The sequence below is a fragment of the Canis aureus genome, chromosome 1 (genome assembly GCF_053574225.1).
Source record: "Canis aureus isolate CA01 chromosome 1, VMU_Caureus_v.1.0, whole genome shotgun sequence".
Taxonomy (NCBI): Eukaryota; Metazoa; Chordata; class Mammalia; order Carnivora; family Canidae; genus Canis; species Canis aureus.
The window spans coordinates 121,843,805-121,863,485 of record NC_135611.1 but is presented as its reverse complement, the minus strand read 5'-3'; the positions used below and the strand labels follow the sequence as shown (position 1 = coordinate 121,863,485).

Below are 19,681 nucleotides of genomic sequence, written 5' to 3'. Positions count from 1 at the left end.
TGGATCCAACGGGGTTTCTGAGGGCTGCGAGCTTCTTGAGGGACGGGAGGTGGGCAGTGGAGAGGCCCCTGCAAGATGGTGGGAAGGACAAGACGGCCTTGCGTGGGGGGAAGCTGGGGCAGTGGAGTAGAGCCCGGCTCTGGAGGTCCCGGGTGCCCGTGCCCATCTGCAGCCCGGGCAGACGCAGGCACCGAATGCTGCGATCCACAGGGTAGAGACGGTGGAGGGTGGTTGGCTGGGCGTGAAGGGTCAAGGATACCCCAGGCAGATTTCATCCTCTCTGCTCGTGATGAGAACGTTGAGAGGCCAGGGCCCCTTTATGGGAACTCCCAGGAGGGGAGTTCGCCCTCCCTTGGTGCCTGGGAGGCCCAGACAGCATGACCCACCGTGGCCCATGGTGGGTGCTGCAGACCCCCTTCCTGCCGTGGGGGCGTGGCTATAAAACACACCATAGACTGGCAGATAAACAGTAGAAATGTCTCTCTCGCAGTTCAGGCGTCTTCGCTGTGTCATGAGGACGGGCTTCCTGGGGGCAGGTGACCGGCTTCTCACTGTGACCTCAGTTGGCGGAAAGGAGCGGGAGCTCTCGGGGCCCCTTTTGTAGGCACCCTGATTCCATGCATGAGGGCTCCACCCCAAAGATCCCCCATCATTAAATACCGATGCCCTGGGGGCTGGGAGCTCAACAGGTGCATTTTATAGGGACACAGACGTTCAGTCTGCAGCACCCGGAAGGCAGTGGTGATGACCAAGTTCTCTAAACATAGATGAAGCAGGAAAGGTGCCGGCAGGAAACGGCAGCGTGATCACCCCCCCCCCCACCGCTTGTCCGGGGGTGCATATGTTAAAATCCTTCTCCTCAGAGGGGAACCTAACCTTCAGACACTACAAGCCAATGCACTTAGACCCTTCCCCACTTCTGGGGTTGCCGGATGGAGGCAGATCCGAAAGGGGGCTGGCTGGCAAGTTGCAGACCGTGCGGTGCAGCCGTGGACGGGAGTGCACACCCCACACTTGGTGCTCTGCGCCTCCCGGACCGGCCGGGTGGCTCACAGCTCCCGTGGCTCGGCCTGGAGCCCACCGAGGACACCGGAGGCAGACGGCGGCTGCCTTGGAGGCTCGATGCAGGCTAAAAGTGTCACTGAGCAAATTCTGCTTTCTCAGAGTGTCTGCAACCTGCCTGCATCTCCCCCCGGACCCCCACCACGCTATTTAGGGCTGGAAGCACAATTTTAGCAGATGGGGGGTGGGGCAGCCAGGGGATTCAACAATAGCCAGTGGTCTCCAGGGGGAGAAATGTGTTTGTTTGTTTATTTATTTATTTATTATTTATTTATTTATTTATTTATTTATGATTTTTAATTTCCTTATTCATGAGAGACGCAGAGAGAGAAGCAGAGACACAGGCAGAGGGAGAAGCAGGCTCCCTGCGGGGGAGCCCGGAGCGGGACTCGATCCCAGAGCCCCGGGGTCATGACCTGAGTCGAAGGCAGACAGACGCTCAACTGCCGAGCCACCCAGGTGCCCCGAGGGATGTCATTCAAGAATAAGAGTGTTGTAGGAGTTCGGCGTATTTTTATTTATTTATTTTTAATTTTCATTTATTTATTTTGTCGGGGTATTTTTAAAGTGTGTTTTTGTTTCTCGGTGACCCCCCCCCCCAGCTCTTCCAGGGGTGAGCGGTGGAGGGGGGCATCTGGTGGGCCGCGCATGTCACACGGAGGAAGGAGGGGCCTCCCCGCCCCCAGACTTCACCCCCTCCTGGTGCATTGGAATTACAGTCCCTTCAGCGGCACTTTTTTGCAGGGGGGGGGGACGGTGAAGGGCAAGTTGTCAACTTTTTCCTTTAGAATAGTGTTAGGTTGTGGAAAAGTACCGAGTGTAGAGTCGCCTGTTGCTAACAGGGCTAAGGTCCCGGATTGGCCAGGAATGGGTCGATCCTGCTACGTGGCCCTTAAATCCGTACTTTGCCCAGAGCTCCTGGGTTTTTACCTGGTGTCCTCATCCGTTCCAGGATCGCATTCAAGGTACCACAGGGCATCTAGGTCCTTGTTGGACGAGGGAACTCGATCTTCTAGAGCAGTTGTTGGCTCACAGGGACCCTGAGGGGACGGGGGAGGTCCCGCGTCCGCCCCCCGCCCCCACCCCTGCTGTCCACATCCCACCTGTCCATCTCCTCCGGCTCTCTTGGCCGTGACCGGCCCCCAGACCTTGCCCTTGTTTTTGGTGGCCTTGACCTTTCTAGACCGTCCTCCTGCTTGGGTTTGTCTGACGTCTGTCTGTCTCAGGGCCAGACGGCGGTTACGGGTCCTCGGGAGGGAGACGACCAGGGGAAGGTGCCGCTCTTCTCACCTCCCGTCAGGGCTGCGTGCTGTCCCCCCGACATCGCTGGCGACGCTGGCCTTGGTCACCTGGCTGAGGTTGTGCTCGGCAGGTCTCTCCGCTGTAAAGCCACAGCCCTTCCAGTGCAGGTTAGTAGGGGGGACCGGCTGCGTAATTTGGGGCTTGGTGCCGACCGAGAAGGTGGGGCCCGTGGTCCAAAATCATTAAGAATGTCAAGACAGTGACTGCAGGACATTAAGCCAAAGTCGGGGTCCTTCTGAGCCCGAGGTCCCCGTGTCGCCGGCACTGATTGCGCTCCTGCAAGGCCAGCCCTGCTTGTGGGACCGCTGTCGCATCCCCCGACGCCCCGGAGCCCCTGCGCTCGGAGGAAGGGGCGGCAGGCGAGCGAGGGTCAGGGGTGCCCGCGGCGCTGCGGGCGACCCCGGTGCAGCAGAGCGTGTTGGCACCGCGCAAGCGTCTGCCGTGCTCCTGCTGAGCCACCTGCCCGGGAACATGCAACGGTCGACCCGAGCCCCCCTGCGACGCGGAGAGACACAGACCGAGGCGTCCGGGTGTGCGTGGGGCATCGAGTGGCCAACAGGCCCACGAACCAACAACGCACTGGCGCTGCCTTCATGGGGTTGGGGCGGGGAGGGAGGGGATTTTCTCCTCTGTCTCGGGGCCCAGAGCCTCACTTTCTCCCCCCGCCCCACCCGAGATCTTTGAATATCTTATTTACAAAATGCAAAAGGAGCCTGTTTGCGGAGCCAGCAGCCCAGGGAGCCCCGCCGGAGGGGGCACCTGGCCCTGGCGGGGGCAGCCTCTCCCTCTGCGCCCTCCGTCGCGGGGGAGGACGTCGCACTCCCGGGTCTCAGGTGCATACCTGTGGAACCGCAGAGCCCTGCAGCGGCGGCGGCGGCGGCGACAGGAGCGTACAGCTGCCAGCCGCCCTCCCCTCGCCGTTACTCACCCAGCTGTTGAGAGGAGGAGAGAGCCTTTCTAATCAGCCATATGGCCTGGAGTTTTATTTGCCGTGCTAAGTCAAAATGTACATTATTGGTCAGCATCTTGCATGCAGATTTTGACACCGCGTGCCGGGGATACCTGCAGAAGAGAGAGGTGGGTCTGCGTGGGTCTGCGTGGCCCCCACGCGGTGTGCGACCTCGAAAGCAGGTAACGAGGTTGAGTACTTGTCGCAAAAATTAACAAACGTGATGGAGGAGTCTCCTGCGTGAGAACGGAGCGGCCGGGCGCCGTGTGGGGTCCGTGCCCCCCGCCAGGTGCAAGGGACTCCAGGACAGACAGACTTTCCTCGGCCGAGACGACCCGAGGGACCCTTCTAGTCTGTGCCCTTAGCTCTCCACGGACGTGACGTCGTCACGGGTGCACCCCCGTCCGGCTCTGCGCCTTGTCGGGGTCGGAAGCCTCATGTCAGAGGAGAGGGTGTCGCAGGTGGGGGACTCTGTGTGGTTTCTGGAACAGTCCGTGCTGGCCCAGGCCTCTCCCCGGGGCAGGCCCGACGTCTTCCTTCACCCGAGCTTGTCGGTGCCTCACTGTGCATCCCCAGGTCCCCACTCGCTCCCGGAGTCTGTTTCTGCTCAGGTTGCACAGCTTCCTCCCGCGGACGGTTAGCCACCCCCCGCCCCGGCCCCAGGGCCCAGGCTTCCTGGACGGTGCTTCCAGGACGATTCTGGCACCGTCTGTGTCCTCCCACCTGTGGCGTCACCAGGCCGGGGTCCCCAATCTCAGTTCCTCCAAGCATCAGCTTGCGTGACCCAAGCAAGAGGCCTTCAGGACCTCAGGTGCCCCAGGTGTGCAGCGGGAGACACCGGTTGGCACCGCACCGAGGATCCGATACGAGAGCAGGTGCCTGGCCCGTGGTAGGTGCTCATTACGGATCTGGTAACGCGCAGATGGAGGACGTGGGACGTGTGCGGAGTCTGTCCGTCTGTAGCTTGGGGCGGCGGGGGGCGAGGGCCTGTTGGAAAGAGGGCACGGCGGGTCACGGGTGACACGAGGGAGCCAGCGAGGTGCGCCGGCGGCCGCAGCTCCATCTGGCTAGGAGGGTGTCGGGGATGGAAGTAGGTGACTCTGGAAGGGCGGAAGCCGGGTCCGCGGGCAGAGACACGACCGAGGTGTGCACCTGGTGTGACGTGCGTCCTGGGCCCTCGCCATCCGTCCCCCGCCCCGACCTCTCCCCGGAGCTCCTGGGTCCCCTGCAGCGGCCTGGCCCCGGGGTGGGGAGGGGTTGGGGGGCGCCTGGGGAGCTCTGCTGTCCGACTCCCTGCAGCCGGGGGTCCGAGCGCCCACATGCCGCTGGCGGAGGGCGGTCTGGGAAGCCCGTCCGGCGGTGCCCTGGGGCCCTCCGGCTTCTCCTGACCGTTCGCATTGATTACTATTAATCACGGTTGATATTTACAATCAGAAGCAGCACAGGAGCAGATCATTTTTTATTAATCGCTCGTCTAGATTCATCATCAGTCATCATTATCGAGATACTGAGACGGTGGCCAGTGGCTGGGTGTCCGAAACCCGGCGAACGATCGAATCGTGCTGCATCCCACAGAGCCCGTGTCTCGGGTCACCTCTCGCTTTCCTGGGCCCCCCTCCCGCGCCCCAAACTGCCCTCGGCCTCCTGCCCTTGGTCCTCCCCTCCCACCCCCCTTCCTTGCTTTTCTCCACCGTCAGTGACGCCGTCTTGAGATGCTCCTGCCAACTTGCTTTTTTTCTTTCACTTCCTTCGATGCTACGGTGCCCACGTGCTCTTGCCCGCTGGTGCCTGAGCCCCGGGCACTTCTTGGCACGACGGTGCCGCGTGGCCGTGCAGCGGGGATTGGGTGTTTCTACGGCCGTGTGCGCCCCCGCGGGTGGACGGTGCAGCTCCTCTGCTCCCCGTGCCTTGCTCCTGGCGCCGCGGCCAATAAGGTGGGGGGATCCCCTGCGCGTGTCCAGGAGCATACGTGAGCACGGCCGCCGGGGCAGGTGCGAAGCCCGGGGGCCTCAGCTTGGCCGCGTCTCCGGCCTCCTCACCTGTCCCTGGACGTCGGCTGGGCCAGTGCCTCCCCCCCCCCCCGCAGGCCGCGGCTTGGCTGTTGCCCACCTGGTGGGCCTTCTTCTCCCAACCTGGCTGTTTCGAATCTGGCCCGTGTCTGGAGGTCCCGGAGCCGTGTCCGCTCCCTCAGAGCCTTCAACTGTTCGTTTCCTAAGGAAGGGTCTCCTGAGAACGTGTCACTTTGTAGCCACGTGCACTTTGCATTTTCGAATTTCCAGCCCGGGACGGGCAGGGAAGGATCCTCCTGGGGCCCTAGAGACGCCCAGTAAGGGTTTAACGGGCTGGGGGGGCTTTGTCCGGGGGTTCCTGGGCTCTCGCGCCCCAGGGGCAGGGGTGGGGGGACCAGGGCTTCTCTCGCCTTCTTCCCTGAGGAGCCTGGTCTTCCTCCTCCCCCAGTCCCCACGAGCCCCTGAACGTGTTCTTGAGTGAGTCGTACGAAGCCGTGTGCTCTGCAGCGGCGTGGGCCCCGTGGCCTCTGGCATCCTGGCGTTTGGAATGAGGAAAATGGCATTTCGGGCATCCCAGTCCTCCTTTTCGGAGGGTTTTTTATTTTTTTAAAAGATTTTATTTATTCATTCATGAGAGACGCAGGGAGAGAGGCAGAGACCCAGGCAGAGGGAGGAGCAGGCTCCATGCAGGGAGCCCCACGTGGGACTCGATCCCGGGACCCCAAGGTCGCGCCCTGGGCCCAAGGCAGACGCTCCACCCCGGAGCCCCCCAGGCGTCCCCTTTTTCTAAGGAGGCAAACGACCGTCCGTAAGCAGCTCGCCCGTGAATGGCGCACGTGGATTCACCAAGCGGGAAAACGTTGCTCCGCTGTGGACCCGCACCCCACGCGACTGCAGGCCGCGCGGCCCCCGCGGGCTGGCGGTACGTGTCAGAGCGTCTCCCACGTCGATCGCTCACGAAGGAATGTTGCTCAACAAAGAATAAAGCACCTTTCTGAGGTTATTGTACTGGTTTGACTTTAAATATCAAAAAAAAAAAAAAAAAAAGAGCCAGAAATCCGCCTTCCGTGTGGCTCCCTGTTACACCCCGCGGCCCGAGACGGGGGACCTGGTGCGCGTGGGGAAGGGGCCACCTGGACCTCGGCTCTCTTGCGGCTCCTTCCAGCCCCGGAGGGGAGGGAAGGGAAGCTCGTCTGAAGGCGGCTGGTGCTCCCTCCAACACTGCCAACTCCTTCCTTTGGCTCGTTGCCTCCGTCCCGTGGCTCCTCTCTCACCTGCTGCTCTCGGGCTACGCTGGCCTGCTTGCTGCTCCTCCGAGTGCCCGGCGTGGACGTGCCCCTGGGCCTTGGCACATCTCCCTGCATACACTTCCGCTCTCAGCTGCTTTCCCCCCCCGACCATCCATGCAAAGCCAAGGCTCACCGTCACGGTGCCCCCCACCCTACGCCATCCCATCACTCTTGCATAGGTGACGATTCGGAAGAGCCTTATTTGTGCTTGTGATGTCTTCCCAGCGTCCTATTATCAGCCTCCCCATAGAATGTGAGCTCCCCGAGGGCAGGGCCAGATCCCGTCCCAGCCCCGTGGGTAATCAGTGCCCAGAGCAGCTCTCGAGCCAAGATACATGTGCTTCGTGATAGTCTTGATACGCCGGCAAATGTTGACGGGACGCGTGCGTCAAATGAGCAACGTGACGGGACCCACGTGCATTTCAGGAGACAGCAGCCTCCCAAGGCTGGAAAAAAAAAAAAAACCCAAAAACCTGATGCTTTGGCTGCCTTTCAAGTGCGGGTCACTCCGTCACTCCAGTAGGGTCCTTTCCTTTACGACCCAAAGGAAGCGGGCTCTTCCAGCTGCGGGCGGCTCCCGCTCCGCGTCCACACACCGGGTGCCTCGTTGGAGCACCGGGTCCGGGGTGCAGTCGGGCCTCCCTCCGCGATCTTGCTGTGCCGGGCGCCAGGGCGGACTCCTGCGTGTAGCCAGTGACTCGAGCCGGTGACTTAGGTGGGGGGCACCTCTCCCTGTCCTGCTCCGACGCAGGTACCACCGTCTGGATTCTTTCGCTCCATCTCGGGGGGAATCCTCCGTTGTTATCAGACACTTAGGTCAGGGCATAGGGTTTCCTCGCTCGGTGGAAATAAAAAATCTGTACTTTTTCTGGCACTGAAGAAAAATAGCAACCCTTTATTATTATTATTTATTATTATTATTTTTAGAGGGCACCATTGCCGCGGCCCCGTGTGCCCGTCATACAGACCTCGGCACCCGCGGGGAGGGCGGAAGGACAGCGCGGCTCGGGGTGCTGATTGAGCGCATCCAAAAATGCCGTTTGTGTGGATAATCCTTGGATTGTTGTTTTTATTTTTTTTTCAGGAGAAAGCATTATGCTTGACCCTGAGAATCAGATATGAAGAAATATATGGTCGGAAGTCATTTTGGCTGATTTAGCCTAAACTCGCTGCGCGCCCTCGGGCTAGAAGTCTCAGGTCGGGAGGGTCTCACGGTGCCCCGCGGCCGCCTTGGCTTGCACAGTCCTGGGTGGGCCACCCTCCGCCCCTCCCGGGGGTGCTGGGTGCCCGGTGAGCTCCCGTATTTGGAAAGCGCTTTGGATGGGAAGGCCCGGTGCTGTCCTGGGTCCCCAGGTCCCCGGGGCCCGGAGCGGCAGGCATGGGCTGGGTCCCAGCTGCGCACACGGCCGCACACCCCCCGGCTTCTCGGGTGCAGGCTGGCGAGGAGCGGTGCTGGCCTCCCGAGGCTGTGGCCGGGCGTCGTCCCCTGCAGCAGGGAACCTGGCGCGGAGCAGGTGCCCAGGAAGCGTTTCCTGCCTCCCCCTCCCGCCGCCACCCTGCCTCCTCCAACCGCCCCACATCTGCTCTTGAAGTGTCCGCATGTGGTCCGTCCTTGCCTGACACCCTTCCTACCCTGGGGCCGGGGGCCGGACGTCCGTCATGTTGCTCTGAGGCTCCCTGCTGCCCGAGCCTGCGCTAAGGCGGCTCCTCTTCTTCACGGCCTCGAGGGTCTTGCCTGTCTGGGCACCGCTGCTCCCCGTGGACCCTGGAACCCCGACGTCCCTTCTCGGGGGCCAGGGTGCAACCCTGCCCTCTGCACCATTCTATCGTGCCGCCCTCGGCTCTGCGACCCTGTCACTACTTAGGATGACACTGGCTGCTGTTCCCCATGTGCCCTAAAATTGCCGACTCCGCGGCATGCTCCTTGCCCCCATCCCAGGACATCCTGTCCACATAGGACGGGAGGAGTTTTCCCTTAGGGACCAGGCCGGTGGGCTCTCCATCGCTGTCAAAGCGTTGCTCCTGAGGTCAGGAAGGTCAGAATCGGCTGGCAGGCAAGCGGGAGTGAGGGGGGCGGGTGGGATCCCGGGGTAGACCCGGAAGTGGGGTGCTTCACGGGGTGCACGTCCCGTTGGCCAGGACTCGGCAGGGGGCCCCGGATAGCCGCCCGGGAGCCCACGGAAGGAGTCCAGGTCGCGGGTCGGCAGCTGTGTCTTCTACAGACCAGCATGTGCCCCTAGAGCCGACGTAGGGCGGCCTCCCGTCCCTCGTTCTTGCTCGGAGTTGTGCTTTGTAAAGGGAGCTTTCCTCCGCTGTCTTTGGGAACATTTTGGTCCCCTGAGCCTTTTCATTTATTTATTTTTATTATTTTTGTTTATTTTTTTGGTCCCCTGAGCCTTTGCTCAAGGTCAGGTCATCGCAAGTCCCAGCCACTATGTCTAGGGCTCCCTAGTGACATGTTCCTCTTTTCCCGTATTTTATCCAACTCGTCCATCGATTCCTCGGCTTACTCGGCAAATAGACCTAAGTGTGTAACTACACATACGTACGTTTATATGCACGTGTGCACGCCTGTGGTTGTGTCCGTGTGTGCCAGTGCACCCGTGTGCATGTGCGTGCACGTACGAGCATGTCGGAGGCCGCCGTGTTCCTTTCCAATCTCCGATCCTGAACCATCGCGCTGGCTTCTCCGGGCCCTGCCCTCCTCTCCTTCCCTGGGATCTTCCGGCTTCGCAGACCACATGGCATCTTTTTTTTTTTTTTTTTAATTTTATTAATTTATCCCTGAGAGACAGAGAGAGAGAGGCAGAGACACAGGCAGAGGGAGAAGCAGGCTCCATGCAGGGAGCCCGATGTGGGACTCGATCCGGGGACCCCGGGGTCACGCCCTGGGCTGAAGGCAGGGCTTTCCATCTTTCAGCCGCTGAGCCCCCCGGGCGCCCCGGCCACATAGCATCTTTGAGGGCATCCTCACCTGGCTCGCGTCAACCTTCGCGCCCTGGAATCCTCCCTCTCTTTACCTCAAAGCGTTTTGAACCTCGACACCCTAAAATGTAGGCTGCGCACCGGTTACCGATGGAATTGCAAACATTTGTTGGCTTTTTAACGAACGCGGGGCAGTGTGCTAACTTGCTACGTGGGCTTAAGCTTCATGAAAAACTAGGAGTCAGGTCCTGATGCTATCCTCTAGGGATAGATCGGGGATCTGAGATGGAGGGATGCGAAGTCGCTCTCCAGGTGTCACACCGGACGTGCCACGCCGGGCCCGAGGGCGAATCCCGTCATCCAGCCCCGCCTCTGTGCTCCTGACCCACCTGCCGCCCCATCCCCCGCCCCGGCCCCCCAGCCTCCCCGACCCCGGGGATTGGGAGCCTTAGGACCGCCACGCGGTGGCAGTCGTCCTGGATGCTGGTGTTTCCTGCCTTAGCTCGCGCCTCATTCGTTAGAACTAAATCTAGAGGGGAAAAAAAAACAACAAAAAACAAACAGAAAAAATTCCCTTGTTCCTTCCGTTCTGGAAAGTGAAGTTATTACCAAGGCGGGTCAAGAGCTCGTCCCTCGAAGGACAATAGCAGTAATCAGAGGGCCGGTGCCCGGCTCTGCAGCCAGCGGAGGGTCCCATGGATGGTCAGACAGCCAAGGGCCCCGTCGAGGTCCCTGCGCCTCCTCTCCCTGGGCTCAGCAGCGCCCAGCTCCGTGGGTGCTCCGGCCGCGGGCGTGTGGAGCCCGTGAAGCGAGGGTCCTCCCCACGGACACTCCTCACCTTCAGCGCTGGCCTGTGGGGTGGAGAGGACCTGGCCACGGCCACGGGGGCAGCCGCCTGGCTCCCTCCCCAACTCCCAGGGGGTCGTTGGGCCTGGAGGGACTGAACGGATGCGCTGGCCTCCATGCGAGGGCCTCGTCCCACACCCAGCGGCCTTCCCTCGGGAGCACCCCTCTGCCCCCAGGGCTGCTGGCTCCTCAAGCCAGTGCTCCCCCAGCCCCCAGGGGCATCTTGCCTCTTGCTGCCCCATCCCGGACCATCCCGGGGCTGCCCACTGCCCTCCAGGAAGGCCACGCCCGGACGGTCTGACAGGACCCTCTGGGGTCTAGTGCTCCATCGCCCCCGCGCCCCAGTTCTGGCTGGGCTCAGGCCCGGGGCCTCCCAGCACCACGTTCGTGCACCCCTCGGGCTCTTGGCTGACTCCTGCCTCCCTCTGAAGATTTCTGGGGAAGCCCCTCACATGGGGTCCCGAGGGGGGGGCCGGGGTGGTCTCTGTGGCACCTGGCTCCTCCACCCGCTGGTGCGGACGCCCCTCAGCTATCAGCTCAAACCCCGCCGCAGCCCTAGGAGGCCGCGAACCCGCTTTCCCTCTCTCAAGGTTTGTCTGTGGGGGACACTCTAGCCCCTCCGCAGGTGTCTGAGCAGGACGCGAGCTTGGCTCCCTTGGGCTGGTCCTGGACCCTCCTTCCTCCCTGACTTCCTTCCCTCCTTCTTTCCTCCCTCCTTCCTCCCTCCCTTCCTTCCCTCCTCCCTTCCCTCCTCCCTTCCCTCCTTCCTTCCTTCCTTCCTTCCTTCCTTCCTTCCTTCCTTCCCTCCTTCCCTCCTCTCTTCCCTCCTTCCTTCCTCCCTTTTCCTCCCTCCCTCCTTCCCTTCTCCCTCCTCCCTCCCCTCCTCCCCTCCTCCCTCCCCTCCTCCCTTCCTCCCTTCCTTCCTTCCTTCCTTCCTTCCATCCTTCCCTCCTCCCTTTCCTCTTCCCTTCCTCCCTCCCCTCCTTCCTTCCTCCCTCTCTTCCCTCCTCCCTCCCTCCTTCCCTTCTCCCTCCTCCCTCCCCTCCTCCCCTCCTCCCTCCCCTCCTCCCCTCCTCCCTTCCTCCCTTCCTTCCTTCCTTCCTTCCTTCCTTCCTTCCTTCCCTCCTTCCTTCCTCCCTCCTCCCTTCCCTCCTCCCTTCCTTCCTTCCTTCCTTCCTTCCTTCCTTCCTTCCTTCCTTTCTTTCTTCCTTCCTTCCCTCCTTCCTTCCTCCCTCCTCCCTTCCCTCCTCCCTTCCTTCCTTCCTTCCCTCCTTCCCTCCTTCCCTCCTCCCTTCCCTCCTCCCTTTCCTCTTCCCTTCCTCCCTCCCCTCCTTCCTTCCTCCCTCTCTTCCTTCCTTCCCTCCTTCCTTCCCTCCTCCCTCCCTCCTTCCCTTCTCCCTCCTCCCTCCCCTCCTTCCCTCCTCCCTCCCCTCCTTCCTCCTTCCCTCCTTCCTTCCTCCTCTCTTCCATCTTCTCTTGGTCTCTTTAGCAAGGACCCCGAATCTCCACCTAATGGCTCTTAATTTTTCTGGGACTCAGGGTGGCGGGTGGGGGCGGGGGGGGGAGCACATCCCTTCTTTGTTAGGAGGATTAATTACTTTGTAAAGTGCTATAGGGTTTGTAGAGTGGAAAATCAAACTACTGTTGGTTTTGTTTAGTTGTTCCAAACGAATGTCACTTTCTCAGGTTTTTTTCTTAATTTGGTCTACCTCATTAGCAAAATCAAATTTCAGAGGAAGACGTTGCTCGCCGGCTTTCATCATCCTGCCAGCCTGGAGAACCCGTAGCGAGAGGAGCGTGAGGAGCGTGCAGGGCGGCCCGGCCGGGCTGCAGGGGATGCGCCAGGAGGCCCGCGGGCCGGCCCTCTGGTTCTGTGGTGGCTTGTGTCGCGCTGGCTCACCCGGGAGAGCGGGACGGGCTCGGGGCCTACATGTGGCGTTTGCACTTCTGTGATGACCTGTCTGGTGTGGGTCTGCGGGGTCCCGGTGCTGCGCAAACACTCCCTCGGTTCAGATAAAGGGCAAGTGCTGATAATTCGCCTAAGAGGCAATGAAACTACTAAATATAAAGGAACACGGATCGGCCGCTCTAGTATTTAAAAATTGCAAACTTAAATCAAGAATCAAGTTACCATTTTTGGCCTATTGAATCATAACAAATATTAAAAACTAAATCTCCCGGCTGCCGGGGAGACGGGGAACCAGGACTTCCAATAACGCCGGTGGCATTCTAAATGGTTGAAGTCCCCGCAGAAGACAATTTGTCAATACCTATCAGGAGTAATAACATGTTAAACTCGTTGACCCAGTAATTCTACTTCTGCGAATCTATTTTAAGGAATTTATCCAAAGTATGAAAGAGAGAAAAAAAAAGCTATATGCGTGGAATGTCCATTATACCGTCATTTAAGATGTCAGAAATTAAGACGGGAATCGAGCTGAAGGTACGGCATCGGGGTTTTCCATGGAACCAGGTCTCCTTGATGGACGGTTGTGCGGTCAATTAAAATGATGGTTTTCAGGACCGTGCACAAGAACAAGAGAGGGGAGCGCGACCCAAGGTGGACCACGCGCACGGCCGTGGGAAAGGACGTCTCCGGAAAGGCATTGGAGGACACGCACGAGATCATCACTGCGGTGGGGGGAGCGCGTAGGCAGGGCACTGGGGGGCCCCTTGGTTTCCGTCTCCCCATATTTCCCACTCTAGAGTGTTGCTTCTGTAATAAAAAAAAAAGAAGAATCAGAAAAGCCGCCCCCCCTTCCCGGCGCATCTCAGGAAGGCCCCACGTACGTGCCGTCGCGCTCTTGGAGACCCTGCAGCGAGGGGCAAGGGGACGGTGGCAGTAAACCAGCAGAATGGCCACGTTCCCCGGCGTTCTGCGGAAAATGACACTTTCCCCCGTTCCCTGAAACAAATCTTGACTAACTTTGATAGTTCAGCAATTAGAACTTTGGCATACAATCTTTCTTCTTCAACTCCTATAATTAGTGGTCTCCAATTATATGAATCAATTTCAATTTCTATAAATCAGATGATTTAGAGAGAAGGCTGTTCAATTTCCTTTTCAACTGTATGGTTTCAGCAGCAATAAAACCCTCAGCTTAAAATATCAGGATGCAACTTGCTCCAGAAATATTACCCAGAGCGGTTAGGGCTCCTGCCAGGAGCCGCGGCACCTCCCAGGTAGCCGGTGTGGGTGGCACCCCTTCCCGCCGGCCGCGGCACCCGGACCGGGACCCGCACGGCGCTTCTGGATCCCTCCCCGGTCTGGGCGAGTGGGCCAGACCTGCCTGGCCTTCCAACAGCCCGCCCCCCCGCCCGGCGTGGCCCCGGGTAGCTCCATCGGGGTGGTGCTCCTCAGCCGGTCTCCTTTGTCCTTTATTCCTGCACTTGACAGCCTTGGTGGCCTGTGAGGGTTTCGCAGGACGGCTGGCCTGCCCTAAGCCTGGCTTCGAGGAGCCCTCCCTACATCTAGCTGCTTTTGGGTGGGGAGGGTGGGGGCTCTTCTTGATCAAATTCCTGATCGGTCTCTGGAATTCGGGGGTGTGTTTTCTTCTTCTCCCCGAGGGCTTTAGTGATGAGATGTGATCTCTGTCATTGCACAGGGAGGGAACGGGTCCTGTCGTTAATTTTAAAAATTTCAAAAAGGGAAAAAACCCATTGAGCTACTATTATTATTATTATTTTTTTTAAATCTGAGAATCTCAACATTCTTCCCAGGGTGGGGTCACACGGACACATTCTTGCAGCATTTGCTCTCCCCAACCCCAGCCCCTTCTGAAAGCAAGAAAGTGGGGTGGGATAGAGGGCAGGGCCTGGGGTGTTGCTCCCGGATCCAGAGCTGAAGGTTCTGGTTCTGGTTCTGGTTCTGGTTCCCTCTGCTCCAGGCTGCAGATAGATGGACAGCCGCCCCCCACCCCCCACGCTCTTCTCCCCTTGGAGGAGATAAGTGGCCAGGGCTGGCGTTTGCTGCTAATGTGGTTTTCAGCGAGATGTCTCCTTTTTTTTTTTTTTTTTGTTGGAGATTGGCTTATGCTTTTATAGTACTCTTAAATTCAGCTTATGTTGAATTATTGTTGTTCTCTGTTTTATACATTCCTTCCAGCTCCCGCAGCATTAGAGCCTCATTAAGTGCTAGGGCTGCTAACCGAGGTTTCCTGACAGATCATGGAACATCGGGCCGTGGCACAGTGGCCTCCCGACGGTGTCGCCCAGTGCGGCCCCCTCCCGGTGCTGCCACGGAGCACCTCCACCCTCCGCCTACCGCTCTCGTTTGGAACCTGGGGCCGTGGGGAAATGTGGCAGCAGGACCGGGTCTTGAACCTCAAAGAGGACGAGGCCCACGCCTCCTGGAATGGTGCTCAGTTACACGGGGAATTTTTTTTTTTTAATAAATTTATTTTTTATTGGTGTTCAATTTGCCAACATACAGACTATCACCCAGTGCTCATCCCGTCAAGTGCCCCCCTCAGTGCTACACGGGGAATTTAAGACGAGACGCGGCAACGCGGAGGGACAGGCGGCCGTGGGACGTGATGTTCTGTAGCCAGGATGACCCAGGCCGCTAACCTCAAACCGTACGCGGAACATGATGTGGAGAGGCAGGATGAGAGAAGACACGAGCTGCAATCTCTGTTTCACCTTGAATGTGCACCTGTTAATCATATTTGAATGAATACGGTTAGGAAGGAGAACTGGGTTGCGGCCCTAGGAAGCTCGAAGAGTTAAAAATGGTCTTTTTCGTGCGTGTGCGCCTTTCTCTATTTCCCCAAGTCTTCTACGGCAAATGAGACGTGGGGCGGGGGGTTGTTGAAGAGGCTAAAGGAGGCTGGGGAAATCCGAATGGCCCCTGCGTACCTGGTTCCCGCTCGCGTCTCCCCGTCTCCTGCTCCGCGGGCTGCGTGCCGGGCCCAACGCGTGCCGCAGACCCTCCACCTGCGCTCAGGCCTTCGGATGCACCTCACGTGCTTTTTCACGGAGTTCGGGGTTTGTGAGGCTCTCACTTGGCTCTGTGGTGCCTGGGAAACCAGCAAGGAAGACGCTGATTTGGGGAGGAGAAAAGCCATTGCTGATTTTTTTTCTAATTTTATTTTTTTATATTAACCGAGTTGACCACTCTTAGACCGGCAGATAGTTCTGCTGCTGAGTTAATACAATCTTCACTTTCATCCGTTTTTGAGAAGCCCCAGAATGGGCTGGGTAGGCGGTGAGGGGCCCACTCCCATGACCAGGGAGACAAGACTGTTAGGTAAGTCGCCTTCAGTCGGGGCGAAAGAGACTCATAAGTGGTCAACATCGACGTTAGCATCTTCGTGTTTCCAGACCCTTTAGGTCCCCAGGGACTGAGTTCTGCGTGCAACGTCCCTAGATCTCCATCCTACAGGTGAGAAAATGGTGGTCACCTCCCTTCGCTGAACCCACAGCGGAGACGAACCCTGGGCCACTCGACTTCAAAAGTGCTCTCGTGTGGCATCCTTATAGGGTCACCACGGGGTCCCTGGCCATGTAGATAACGTTGCACACTTAAAGAACTCCTGCCCTGGCCAGCAGCGAGCATTTTCTTCCTTCTCCCACGTACCCTTCCTGGAAGCAGAAATAAGGCACTATTGTTATCCAAAGGCCAGTCTCTCCTAAGTATGTCCTCAGGCTCCCCGAGTTGATGGTGTCTTTTGCTGTGGGACAATACTGGGAAATGTCAAGTATTCCGGATTGCCCACTGAAGAGTTGGGTTTTTTTTTTTTTTTTTTTTTTTTTTGGTAGAAGGAGAAAAAAAGAGAGAGAGAGAGAGCTTTTAAATTTTAAATTGAAAAATTTGGATTTGGAAGAAAAAAAAATGAAATGTAAAAGTTGGTCATAATGAAGACTTTGTTTGCCAGGCGCCCCAGCCCAGTGACTAATGGGCCAGCTGCTTATGGGGCCGAGCCCTGGCCGGGGGTGCTAGCAGGGAGCAGAAGGAGCGGGCACTGGAGACGGGGGGCTCTGGGCAGGGGCCTGGGGTGGGGGGAGGCGGGTAAATATGCCAGATGCAATCAGAAGAGTGTTCAACTACGGCTTGAGCATCTACCAGGGCGGTTCAGGGAGCCTCAACGGATGCGGCAAGCGGTCACGATGCCCTTCTTCCTGAGGATAAATGGTCAGTCGTGTCCTGACCCGAGGGGCAGGGTGCTTTGTATAATCACCACTCCATAATCATTTTCCTCCCCATAAACCCCGCTAAAATGGCATCCAAGAGAAGCAACTTTCAGAAAGAATAGCACTCCGGGGGGATTGTTCCTTCCGTGGCAACCAGGTGAGCACGGCAGGCCGGAGCCCCTCCGTCTTCTCCTGATGAGGAGGTTTTTCTGCGTTAAGACTGTTCTTCCAAGTTCCCTGCCTGGGGCCTGCGAGCTGTGGCTGCCGAGGCCGGCGCCCCCCTCCTTATAGGGTCGATCCCGTACCTGGTAAGACGGTGCCAGTCCGCAGCTAAAAATAGCTTCCTTCTGTTGTGATGTCCCCAAACAAAGGGAAGGGACGCGCGAATCACGCCCGCCTCGTCCGTGTCTCCCGCCCTGGGCTTCCCCGCGCTCCGGGATCCGAGTCAAACCGTTTGCTTTCCCCCTCAGACGGCCTTTTCGTTGGAAAAAGGGCGGGGAGGGGGGTGTGGAAGGGACACAGAGTAATGTTGAGACCCCTGCCCTAGGAAAAAAATCTATTTTGAAATACCAGGTGCCGGAGAGCACGGGGTCAGCGTCCCAGGTGCCCGAGCCGGCCTGGCTCGGCGCGCGAGGCTCAGGTCAAAGGGCGCGGACTCCTGGCCCCGGGTCGGGTGGGGGAGCCCGGCATGTGTGTCTATATTTCATCCTTTTTCAGATGCGTGCTCTTCACCGGTACACGAGACATCGTTCTTTACCCAAGCCCGTCAGCCGTAGTTGTACTTTGCATCCCCTGACGGGTCCTGGGTTCTCCTTCTGACTTTGCTCCAGTTTATTGCCCTGGATTAAGCACCGGGACACGACGTTTTATTTCCCTTTGTGACGGGGTACCCTCCTTTTGCCTTCTCGCTGACTGGCTACAGGGACACAGGGGGTGGGCACGGAGTCTTGGTTGTATTTGGGGTGGGGGCGGGGGCGGGGGTGGGAAGGTTGGATCACGGAGGGGCGCAGAATGGTAATTAGACAGAAAGTACCCTCTGTGCCTTATCTGCATAAAGAAAGATAAAGCCCATGTAAATAATATGTGTGTTTCCCATAATGAATGTCCCCTTTCTCTCCATTTCTGCATGGTATTAGAAATCGCGTTTTTATTATATGAGGCATTGGACGCGCGCCAACAAGTTTTTCTTTTAACTTGATATTTTGGGCTCTGATCTTTGTTAGAACTACAATGGCATGTATCTCGTACAGTCAGAGGTCATTTCTATAGCTCCTTTCCCTTCCCATCATTTCTGGGGGAATGTTTGTTTTCAAAACAAAGAATTGGGTTAAAGCGTAGGTATCATATATCAGAACATATTTCAAGCCGAAATTAAGAACACTCAAACCTTCCTTTTAAAGGTCAGATATTATTTATTATTATTATAAAAACGATCTGTGATTTATGAATTTAACTTCTCATAAACCTCCTTTGTAACAGAATATGCAGTCAGAGGCTTAACATTACATTGTTTTCTTTTGACAACGTATCCACGAGACCACTGCAGCTGTTCCTTTACTCACAATAGCAGATTAATTAACACAATCATATGCTGTTGGCTCTTACTCAATGAGTGGGTCTGCAGCGGGATAGATAGGTAAATCCTTTAAATGCGGTGCAGATAAAGCATATACTATGGTAGTCCCATAACTAGCCAGCTCTGCTTCTGACTGGCCGGCCCTATCAGGACGGGGTCACGGACTGCAGCCGCCCTGAGCTTGGATTTCCAAGTCCGCCACACCTATCTCAACGCCATAACGCCCAGCATTTGCAAGACGTAAATATGTAAAAGCAGAAGACCTCTCAGAAATCAGCGGCTTCGGTTAAAATAGCAGTCAGTCTGCCGCCAGCATTTTGAGTCTGCAGTATTTTTTTTTAAAGTTCAATCATTGCTTTCCTTAAATATCTCCCTTGCTATTACTCACTTTTTTTTTTTTTTCTTTTTTGCCCTTTTTTTTTTTTTTTTTCTTCCCCTCCCTCTGCACAGACAGACAGTTCTGGGCAGGCCATCATGACTTTGGCTTTTTAAGTACTAAAAGATTTTTTTTTTCTTCTGCATGTGTACTAACGAAAACGTGGGTAACGAAGCCTTCCCTCCCAGCCCGGGCACCAGCCGTGAGTATTTATTGGCAACTTTAGCTGACATTTTAGTGAACGTCAAACCTTTGTTAGAGAAAATGTAAGGCTTTGCTTTAGAGACAGGCATGCCCATGTTAAGAACGAGGTAAACCAGGCAGTGGGCTTAATAGAATTTCCCTCAGACTTCTTTTTTCCTAATGTCCATTACATATGCAACACTAATTTACTTTTTGTTGTTTTACTTAGCACAGAAATTGAAAATGTGACAAGCTTTGCTGGATTAAAAGGCTCATTTTATAGACACATAGACCAAGAGAAGGAAGGAAAACAAATCCATAATTTGGAACCTTTTAGAGCATCCAGGTGGTAGAAATTCAGACTCTCCCATCGGCCGTGGCGTTTTCGGTAGGCGTGAGCGTCCTTTGGAGCTGTCGCTGTCCCTTAGAAACGGCCCAGAGCGTGGCCACGTTTGGTCGTAGAAGTTGTGGATGCTGTAGAGACGGCAACACATCATGATGCCAAGGTCTCTCAAGCTCCGCTCAGTGGCTGCTCCCCTGCCCTGGGTCCTGGCTCACAGGTCCCCGTAGGCCCCACGGGATCAGGCGGGAACGATGTGTTAGAGCATCTCAATTATAGGCCGAGCTCAGGGTGTCTGTGATTCTCCCCCTACCTGGGGAGTTTGCAACTCTTCCCGGACTCGCGGGGCAGCAGTTGCTGCACAGAAAGAAAGAGCTAGATGCCTTCCTTTCTCCTCATCTCTACCCTGTTCCCCTCTTTGGCCTTATTTATTTATTTATTTATTTATTTATTTATTTATTTTTGCTAAAACCAAAAACCCATTCTCAAAAAAAAAAAAAATCCAGAACGCACGAACAATTAGTTGGACATAGAGACGTTATTTAGAAAAGGCGGCGTATTTGATGCTGACTTGAGAACAACGTTGGCTTGGGGATCTGCACAGACAGACAGAGGGCAGACAGGGATGACGGGTGGACCCCTGGGAGGAGCAGTTATGACTGGACCATTAAAGCTCAACGTCAGGGTCCCAA

The 19,681-nt window shown here is 57.1% G+C and overlaps 1 protein-coding gene and 1 long non-coding RNA gene across 15 annotated transcripts in view; one reads left to right on the top strand and one right to left on the bottom strand.

Annotated features, from left to right (window-relative positions):
- The window catches only part of ZNF536 (zinc finger protein 536), a 430,531-nt gene that overhangs the window by 211,021 nt on the left and 199,829 nt on the right, over positions 1 to 19,681 (top strand). The window lies entirely within an intron of this gene.
- LOC144293639 (uncharacterized) lies at positions 14,795 to 17,362 on the bottom strand. Its single transcript, XR_013360856.1, has 3 exons — positions 16,820 to 17,362; positions 15,240 to 15,965; positions 14,795 to 15,036 (listed from the first exon to the last, which is right to left on the bottom strand). It is a non-coding gene; the product is annotated as an uncharacterized LOC144293639 (long non-coding RNA).